The sequence below is a fragment of the Triticum dicoccoides genome, chromosome 5B, assembly GCF_002162155.2.
Source record: "Triticum dicoccoides isolate Atlit2015 ecotype Zavitan chromosome 5B, WEW_v2.0, whole genome shotgun sequence".
NCBI classification, from domain to species: Eukaryota; Viridiplantae; Streptophyta; class Magnoliopsida; order Poales; family Poaceae; genus Triticum; species Triticum dicoccoides.
Window position 1 is genome coordinate 305126014 of NC_041389.1, and position 11090 is coordinate 305137103.

Below are 11090 nucleotides of genomic sequence, written 5' to 3' on the forward strand. Positions count from 1 at the left end.
GGATGCCAGTTCTGGCTGACCTATTGGGTCTCGACGCTGGGGATGGCCCAGGGCGTGAAAGGTGAGACCTTTCCGCTTGTCTCTCTCGTTGGGGTGCGGCGGGTCTCAGGTGAGGTGGTGTCGAGGTCTTGGATGCTGGGGCGACGGCCCTGGTGGTGGTCGCGCGGTGCTCTTGGGCAGAGCCCGTGCCTTGGTGCTGCCCGGTCACCATGGTCGTGTGGGCGGCGTGGTTGCCGGGGTGTGGCGTTCGGTGGCGGTGATGGTTGGCCGAGGTGAAAACCTGCTCTATCTTCGGACGGACCGGCGGCGGCGAAGATCGTTCCCTTCTTGAAGGCGTCGTCGCGGCTCTCATTGCCCGTCATGCGGCTCCGGGGGAAACACTGATCCTTGGATCGGGCGGTGGCGGCACTCTGGTGTTGTATCCTTCCTGAAGGTGCCATCTTGGAGCGCATGGTTCGTCATATGTAGTCTCACCTCTTCGGGGCCTTAGTGCTAGTGGTGGTGTTGCTGCGCTCAGCGCCTTTGTATCTTGTCCTGGGTGTGTGCGTGTGTTGCGATGGCGTGGCGTGTGTTTGTACTAAATGTTTGTGGTTTGTTGCATTATATATAAAGCGGGGCGAAAGCCTTTCTCGGTAAATGGTCATAGTATCTTGGGCGACCATACTACATAAGCACATGTTAGGGCATACACAATCAATCGCAACATAAAATCATCTTGGACGACAGTTGTTGTTGTATGGGTGTGTCTAAAATGTTAGGGCATATACAATCAATCGCAACATAAAAACCAACATATGCAATTGTACGGAAAAAAATTGATGGCATGAATGCAACATCTAAGATTGGTCACTCCATGGTGAAGCTCAAGGTCAGGCCACCGAGCTTCGAAAAGGTGATGAACTATGCTGAGTGGGCCCATGATGCCCCATTCTTTTGGGGGAATTAGTGATGGTCGAAGCCACTATTATTGATGTTGCGAGGGGAATTTGAGCCGAGTCGAGCCAGCTCGGCTCGACTCGCTAAAGCTCGTTTCATTAACGAGCTAACTTGACTCGACTCATTACTATAACGAGCTCGAATTCAAGACTGGCTCGACTCGTATAACTTGCGGGCTGGCTCGTTTAGCTTGTTAAGCTCGTTAATGATATGAACATGAGTTCTCTGAAAGTTAAAGGAAGCCAACTAAGCGGCTTGTCTCGTCCGCTCCCGCGAGCGGCAAGGTGACCCCTAGCTCATCTCCTCCAGTTCCCTCCCCCCCCATCCCTCGACGCCGCCGGTTTGCACCGCCGGGCAAAGCCCGGCCGGTGTCGGTGGCGGCAGGGCACCTTCGCTTTCCTCGTGGTGAACCGGCGCGGGACGGCGTCACGGCGCGGAGGCGCGCGGTTCTGCAGGGCAGCGCGACGTGGCAGCGGCCGAGGCGGCACGACGGTGGCGGTCAAGGTTGGCGGCGTGAGCGACTGTGCGTTAGGGGCGCGACGGGGCGTGCCTGCACGAGTGGCAGCGGCGAGCTCCTCGCTAGATCTGGATCGGGTGGATGCTCCGGCCGGTGACCAGCAGGCGGCACGGGCTGTGGCGGCAAGGGCCTGCAGGCGACGCACGGGGGCCGATGCACTCGTCATCGGCGGCATGGTGCGGTGGTGGTGATGCGTGCCGGACGGATTTCGCCTTTTCTCCGGCCGGCGGCGTGGGTTTGGGGCCCCGGCCGGCGTGGTTGCGGTCCTGGCTGTGGGCGGCGGCGGAGGGGTGGCTTCGCCATGCCGGCTCCACGGCAGCTCGGTGGGTCGACTGGGGTGGCGGCTGGCTTTCAGGCGTCGGCTCGTTTGTAGGCGGCCCGTTTCGACCTTCCGCCCTCTCCTCGTCGTCTGGTTGCTACCTTCGTCGAAGGTTCGGCCCTCCTCCGACTATGGTCCATCGCTTGTCTCGCGCTCGGCAGCAGGACCAAGCTCGTCTCGTGCCCGGCAGCAGGACCGACCTTGTCTCGCGCCCGGCAGCAGGACCGACCTCGTCTCGGGCCCGTCAGCAGGATTGTGCTCGTCTCGCACCCGACAACAGGACGGGTCAATGGAGGCCAATTTTGGCCAGCCTTTGGGTTTCGGTGTTGGGGCAGCCCAGGGGTGCGAAAGGAGGTTCCTTTTTGCTCGTATATTTGGTTGGGTTAGTGGTGGGTCTCGAGTGAGGTGGTGTCCAGGTCTTGGATGCTAGGGTAGCAGCCCTGGTGGTGGCTCTGCAGTGCTCTTGGGCAGAGCCCGTGGTTAGGTACTGCCCGGTGGCCATGGTCGTGTGGGAGGTGTGGTCAATGGGATGTGGCGTCCGGTGGTGGTGAGTGTTGGCCGGGGTGAAAACCTGATCTATCTTCGGAGGGACTGGCGGCGGCCAAGCTCGCTCCCTTCTTGAAGGCATCGTCGCGGCTCTCATTGCTCGTCGTGTTGCTCCAGGGGAAACTCTGATCCTCGGGTCGGGCGGTTAATACGTCTCCAATGTATCTATAATTTTTGATTGTTTCATGCTATTATATTACCCGTTTTGGATGTTTATGGGCTTTATTATACACTTTTATATTATTTTTGGGACTAACCTATTAACCTAGAGCTCAGCGCTAGTTTCTGTTTTTTTCCTTGTTTTTGAGTTCTATAGAAAAGGAATACCAAACGGAGTCCAATTGACGTGCCAATTTTTGACGATTTTTTATGGACCAAAAGAAGCCCCCGGAGTAAAAGAGTTGGGCCAGAAGAGTTCCGAGCCGTCCATGAGGGTGGAGGGCGAGCCCTACCCCCTGGGCGCGCCCCCGTGCCTCGTGGACGACTCAGAGACCCCCACCTGACATGAGACCTACGCCAAAAATTCCTATAAATACTGAAACCTCCAGAGAGCACAATAGATCGGGAGTTCCGCCGCCGCAAGCCTCTATAGCCATCAAAACCAATTGGGACCCTGTTCCGGCACCCTACCGGAGGGGGGATCCCTCACCGGTGGCCATCTTCATCATCCCGGCGCTCTCCATGACAAGGAGGGAGTAGTTCACCCTCGGGGCTGAGGGTATGTACCAGTAGCTATGTGTTTGATCTCTCTCCCTCTCTCTCTCATGTTCTTGAAGTGGTACGATCTTGATGTATCGCGAGCTTTGCTATTATAGTTGGATCTTATGATGTTTCTCCCCCTCTAATCTCTTGTGATGAATTGAGTTTTACCCTTGAAGTTGTCTTGTCGGATTGAGTCTTTAAGGATTTGAAAACACTTGATGTATGTCTTGCCGTGCTTATCTGTGGTGACACTGGGATATTCACGTGATCTACTTGATGTGTGTTTTGGTGATCAACTTGCGGGTTCGATGAACTTATGCATAGGGGTTGGCACATGTTTTCGTCTTGACTCTCCGGTAGAAACATTGGGGCACTCTTTGAAGTTCTTTGTGTTGGTTGAATAGATGAATCTGAGATTGTGTGATGCATATCATATAATCATGCCCACGGATACTTAAGGTGACATTGGAGTATCTAGGTGCCATTAGGGTCTTGGTTGATTTGTGCCTTAAGGTGTTATTCTAGTACGAACTCTATGATAGATCGAACGGAAAGAATAGCTTCGTGTTATTTTACTACGAACTCTTGAATAGATCAATCAGAAAGGATAACTTTGAGGTGGTTTCGTACCCTACAATAATCTCTTCATTTGTTCTCCGCTATTAGTGACTTTGGAGTGACTCTTTGTTGCATGTTGAGGGATTGTTATATGATCTAATTATGTTATTATTGTTGAGAGAACTTGCACTTGTGAAAGTATGAACCCTAGGCCTTGTTTCCTAGCATTGCAATACCGTTTACGCTCACTTTTATCATTAGTTACCTTGCTGTTTTTATATTTTCAGATTACAAAAACCTATATCTACCATCCATATTGCACTTGTATCACCATCTCTTCGCCGAACTAGTGCACCTATACAATTTGCCATTGTATTGGGTGTGTTGGGACACAAGAGACTCTTTGTTATTTGGTTGCAGGGTTGTTTGAGAGAGACCATCTTCATCCTACGCCTCCCACGGATTGATAAACCTTAGGTCATCCACTTGAGGGAAATTTGCTACTGTCCTACAAACCTCTGCACTTGGAGGCTAGCAACCCTGCAACCAAATAACAAAGAATCTCTTGTGTCCGCAACACACCCAATACAATGGTAGATTATATAGGTGCACTAGTTCAGCGAAGAGATGGTGATACAAGTGCAGTATGGATGGTAGATATAGGTTTTTGTAATCTGAAAATATAAAAACAGCAAGGTAACTAATGATAAAAATGAGCATAAACGGTATTGCAATGCTAGGAAACAAGGCCTAGGGTTCATACTTTCACTAGTGCAAGTTCTCTCAACAATAATAACATAACCGGATCATATAACTACCCCTCAACTTGCAACAAAGAGTCACTCCAAAGTCACTAATAGCATAGAACAAACGAAGATATTATGGTAGGGTATGAAACCACCTCAAAGTTATCCTTTCTGCTCGATCTATTCAAGAGTCCGTAGTAAAATAACACGAAGCTATTCTTGTTAGGGAACGTAGTAATTTCAAAAAAATTCCTACGCACACGCAAGATCATGGTGATTGCATAGCAACGAGAGGGGAGAGTGTTGTCTACGTACCCTCGTAGACCGTTAAGCGGAAGCGTTATGACAACGTGGTTGATGTAGTCGTACGTCTTCACGATCCGACCGATCCAAGCACCGAACGTACGGCACCTCCGTGTTCAGCACACGTCCAGCTCGATGACGTTCCCCAGGCTCCAATCCAGCAAAGCGTCGGGGATGAGTTCCGTCAGCACGACGGCGTGGTGACGATAATGATGTTCTACCGGCGCAGGGCTTCGCCTAAACTCCGCGACGATATGACCGAGGTGGAATATGGTGGAGGGGGGCACCGCATACGGCTAAGGAACGATCCGTAGATCAACTTGTGTGTCTCTAGGGTGCCCCCCCACCCCCGTATATAAAGGAGTAAGGGGGAAGGCCGGCCGGCCCTTGTGGGCGCGCCAAGGAGGAGTCCTCCTCCTAGTAGGAGTAGGACTCCCCCTTTCCTACTCCTACTAGGAGGGGGAAAGGAAGGGGGAGAGGGGGAAGGAAAGAGGGGGGCGCCGCCCCCCCCCCCTCCTAGTCCAATTCGGACCAGAGGGAGAGGGGGCGCGCGGCCCACCCTGGCCGCCCCTCTCTCTTTCCACTAAGGCCCATGTGGCCCATTAACTCTTCCGGGGGGGTTCCGGTAACCCTCCGGCACTCCGATTTTCTCCGAAATCACCCGAAACACTTCCGGTGTCCAAATATAGTCGTCCAATATATCAATCTTTATGTCTCGACCATTTTGAGACTCCTCGTCATGTCCGTGATCATATCCAGGACTCCGAACAAACTTCGGTACATCAAAACTTATAAACTCATAATAAAACTGTCATCGTAACGTTAAGCGTGCGGACCCTACGGGTTCGAGAACTATGTAGACATGACCTAGAACTATTCTCGATCAATAACCAATAGTGGAACCTGGATGTTCATATTGGTTCCTACATATTCTATGAAGATCTTTATCGGTCAAACCGCATAACACATACGTTGTTCCCTTTGTCATCGGTATGTTACTTGCCCGAGATTCGATCGTCGGTATCCAATACCTAGTTCAATCTCATTACCGGCAAGTCTCTTTACTCGTTCCGTAATACATCATTTCGTAACTAACTCATTAGTTACAATGCTTGCAAGGCTTAAGTGATGAGTATTACTGAGAGGGCCCAGAGATACCTCTCCGACAATCGGAGTGACAAAACCTAATCTCGAATTATGCCAACTCAACATGTACCTTTGGAGACACCTGTAGAGCACCTTTATAATCACCCAGTTATGTTGTGACGTTTGGTAGCACACAAAGTGTTCCTCCGGTAAACGGGAGTTGCACAATCTCATAGTTGTAGGAACTTTGTATAAGTCATGAAGAAAGCAATAGCAACATACTAAACGATCAAGTGCTAAGCTAACGAAATGGGTCAAGTCAATCACATCATTCTCCTAATGATGTGATCCCATTAATCAAATGACAACACATGTCTATGGTTAGGAAACATAACCATCTTTGATCAATGAGCTAGTCAAGTAGAGGCATACTAGTGACACTATGTTTGTCTATGTATTCACACATGTATCATGTTTCCGGTTAATACAATTCTAGCATGGATAATAAACATTTATCATGATATGAGGAAATAAATAATAACTTTATTATTGCCTCTAGGGCATATTTCCTTCAGTCTCCCACTTGCACTAGAGTCAATAATCTTAGATTACATAGTAATGATTCTAACACCCATGGAGTCTTGGTGTTGATCATGTTTTGCTCGTGAGAGAGGCTTAGTCAACGGGTCTGCAACATTCAGATCCGTATGTATCTTGCAAATCTCTATGTCTCCCATTTGGACTTGGTCCCGAATGGAATTGAAGCGTCTCTTGATGTGCTTGGTCCTCTTGTGAAATCTGGATTCCTTTGCCAAGGCAATTGCACCAGTATTGTCACAGAAGATCTTCATTGGTCCCGATGCACTAGGTATAACACCTAGATCGGAAATGAACTCCTTCATCCAGACTCCTTGATTTGCTGCTTCCGAAGAAGCTATGTACTCCGCTTCACATGTAGATCCCGCCACGACGCTTTGTTTAGAACTGCACCAACTTACAGCTCCACCGTTTACTAAAAATACATATCCGGTTTGCGATTTAGAATCGTCCGGATCAGTGTCAAAGCTTGCATCGACCTAACCATTTACGACTAGCTCTCTGTCACCTCCATATACGAGAAACATATCCTTAGTCCTTTTCAGGTATTTCAGGATGTTCTTGACCGCTGTCCAGTGACCCACTCCTGGATTACTTTGGTACCTCCCTGCCAAACTAATAGCAAGGCACACATCAGGTCTGGTACACAACATTGCATACATGATAGAGCCTATGGCTGAAGCATAGGGAACTCCTTTCATTTTCTCTCTATCTTCTGCAGTGGTCGGGCATTGAGTCTGACTCAACTTTATACCTTGTAATACAGGCAAGAACCCTTTCTTCGCCTGATCCATATTGAACCTTTTCAACACTTTATCAAGGTGTGTGCATTGTGAAAGTCCAATCAAGCGTCTTGATCTATCTCTATAGATCTTAATGCCCAATATGTAAGCAGCTTCACCGAGGTCTTTCATTAAAAAACTTTTATTCAAGTATCCTTTTATGCTATTCAGAAATTCTATATCATTTCCAATCAACAATATGTAATCCACATATAATATTAGAAATGCTACAGAGCTCCCACTCACTTTCTTGTAAATACGGGCTTCTCCAAAAGTCTGTATAAAACCATATGCTTTGATCACACTATCAAAGCGTTTATTCCAACTCCGAGAGGCTTGCACCAGACCATAGATTGATCGCTGGAGCTTGCACACTTTGTTAGCTCCCTTAGGATCGACAAAACCTTCCGGTTGCATCATATACAACTCTTCTTCCAGAAATCCATTCAGAAATGCAGTTTTGACATCCATCTGCCAAATTTTATAATCATAAAATGCGGCAATCGCTAACATGATTCGGACAGACTTAAGCATCGGTACGGGTGAGAAAGTCTCATCATAGTCAGCCCCTTGAACTTGTCGAAAACCTTTCGCTACAAGTCGAGCTTTATAGACAGTTACATTACCGTCAGCGTCAGTCTTCTTCTTAAAGATCCATTTATTCTCAATGGCTTGCCGATCATCTGGCAAGTCAACCAAAGTCCATACTTTGTTCTCATACATGGATCCCATCTCAGATTTCATGGCTTCTAGCCATTTTGCGGAATCTGGGCTCACCATCGCTTCCTCATAGTTCGTAGGTTCATCATAGTCAAGTAACATGACTTCCAGAATAGGATTACCGTACCACTCTGGTGCAGATTTTATTCTGGTAGACCTACGAGGTTCTGTAGAAACTTGATCTGAAGTTTCATGATCAATATCATTATCTTCCTCACTAATTGGTGTAGATGTCACAGGAACTGATTTCTGTGATGAACTACTTCCAATAAGGGAGCAGACATAGTTATCTCATCAAGTTCTACTTTCCTCCCACTCACTTCTTTCGAGAGAAACTCTTTTTCTAGAAAGGATCCATTCTTAGCAATGAATGTCTGGCCTTCGGATCTATGATAGAAGGTTTACCCAACAGTCTCTTTTGGGTATCCTATGAAGACACATTTCTCCGATTTGGCTTCGAGCTTATCTGGTTGAAGTTTCTTCACATAAGCATCGCAGCCCCAAACTTTAAGAAATGACAACTTTGGTTTCTTGCCAAACCACAGTTCATAAGGCGTCGTCTCAATGGATTTTGATGGTGCCCTATTCAATGTGAATGAAGCCGTCTCTAAAGCATAACCCCAAAACGATAGCGGTAAATCAGTAAGAGACATCATAGATCGCACCATATCTAGTAAAGTACGATTACGACGTTCGGACACACCATTTCGTTGTGGTGTTCCGGGTGGCGTGAGTTGCAAAACTATTCCGCATTGTTTCAAATGTAAACCAAACTCGTAACTCAAATATTCTCCTCCACGATCAGATCGTAGAAACTTAATTTTCTTGTTACGATGATTTTCCACTTCACTCTGAAATTCTTTGAACTTTTCAAATGTTTCAGACTTGTGTTTCATTAAGTAGATATACCCATATCTGCTCAAATCATCTGTGAAGGTGAGAAAATAATGATATCCGCCACGAGCTTCAATATTCATCGGTCCACATACATCTGTATGTATGATTTCCAACAAATCTGTTGCTCTCTCCATAGTACCGGAGAACGGTGTTTTAGTCATCTTGCCCATGAGGCACGGTTCGCAAGTACCAAGTGATTCATAATCAAGTGATTCCAAAAGTCCATCAGTATGGAGTTTCTTCATGCGCTTTACACCGATATGACCCAAACGGCAGTGCCACAAATAAGTTGCACTATCATTATCAACTCTGCATCTTTTGGCTTCGACATTATGAATATGTGTATCACTACTATCGAGATTCAATAAAAATAGACCACTCTTCAAGGGTGCATGACCATAAAAGATATTACTCATATAAATAGAACAACCATTATTCTCTAATTTAAATGAATAACCGTCTCGCATCAAACAAGATCCAGATATAATGTTCATGCTCAACGCTGGCACCAAATAACAATTATTCAGGTCTAAAACTAATCCCGAAGGTAGATGTAGAGGTAGCATGCCGACCGCGATCACATCAACTTTGGAACCGTTTCCCACACGCATCGTCACCTCGTCCTTGGCCAGTGCTCGCTTATTCCATAGTCCCTGTTTCGAGTTGCAAATATTAGCAACAGAACCAGTATCAAATACCCAGGTGCTACTACGAGCTCTAGTTAGGTACACATCAATAACATGTATATCACATATACCTTTGTTTACTTTGCCATCCTTCTTATCCGCCAAATACTTGGGGCAGTTCCGCTTCCAGTGACCAGTTTGCTTGCAGTAGAAGCACTCAGTTTCAGGCTTAGGTCCAGACTTGGGTTTCTTCTCTTGAGCAGCAACTTGCTTGATGTTCTTCTTGAAGTTCCCCTTCTTCTTCCATTTGCCCTTTTTCTTGAAACTAGTGGTCTTGTTCACCATCAACACTTGATGCTCCTTCTTGATTTCTACCTCCGTAGCCTTTAGCATTGCGAAGAGCTCGGGAATTGTCTTGTTCATCCCTTGCATATTATAGTTCATCACGAAGCTCTTGTAGCTTGGTGGCAGTGATTGGAGAATTCTATCAATGACGCTATCATCCGGAAGATTAACTCCCAGTTGAATCAAGTGATTATTATACCCAGACATTTTGAGTATATGCTCACTGACAGAACTATTCTCCTCCATCTTGCAGCTGTAGAACTTATTAGAGACTTCATATCTCTCAATCCGGGCATTTGCTTGAAATATTAACTTCAACTCCTGGAACATCTTATATGCTCCATGTCATTCAAAACGTCGTTGAAGACCCGGTTCTAAGCCGTAAAGCATGGCACACTGAACTATAGAGTAGTCATCAGCTTTGCTCTGCCAGACGTTCACAACATCTGGCGTTGCTCCTGTAGCAGGCCTCGCACCCAGCGGTGCTTCCAGGACGTAATTCTTCTGTGCAGCAATGAGGATAATCCTCGAGTTACGGACCCAGTCCGTGTAATTGCTACCATCATCTTTCAACTTTGCTTTCTCAAGGAACGCATTAAAATTCAACGGAACAACAACACGAGCCATCTATCTACAACAAACATAGACAAGCAAAATACTATCAGGTACTAAGTTCATGATAAATTTAAGTTCAATTAATCATATTACTTAAGAACTCCCACTTAGATAGATATCTCTCTAGTCATCTAAGTGATTACGTGATCCAAATCAACTAAACCATAACCGATCATCACGTGAGATGGAGTAGTTTTCAATGGTGAACATCACTATGTTGATCATATCTACAACAAAACTGATGACTACTGGCTTGCACATGCTAGGCCATATCTGCATATGCTAGGCTCGTCAAGTATAACATGAATATTCTGCGTGTGCAAAACTGGCTTGCACCCGTTGTAGATGGACGTAGAGCTTATCACACCCGATCATCACGTGGTGTCTGGGCACGACGAACTTTGGCAACGGTGCATATTCAGGGAGAACACTTCTTGATAATTTTTAGTGAGAGATCATCTTAAAATGCTACCGTCAATCGAAGCAAGATAAGATGCATAAAGGATAAACATCACATGCAATCAATATAAGTGATATGATATGGCCATCATCATCTTGTGCTTGTGATCTCCATCTCCGAAGCACCGTCGTGATCACCATTGTCACCGGCGCGACACCTTGATCTCCATCATAGCATCGTTGTCGTTTATGCCATCTATTGCTTCTACGACTATCGCTACCGCTTAGTGATAAAGTAAAGCAATTACAGGGCGTTTGCATTTCATACAATAAAGCGACAACCATATGGCTCCTGCCAGTTGCCGATAACTTCGGTTACAAAACATGATCATCTCA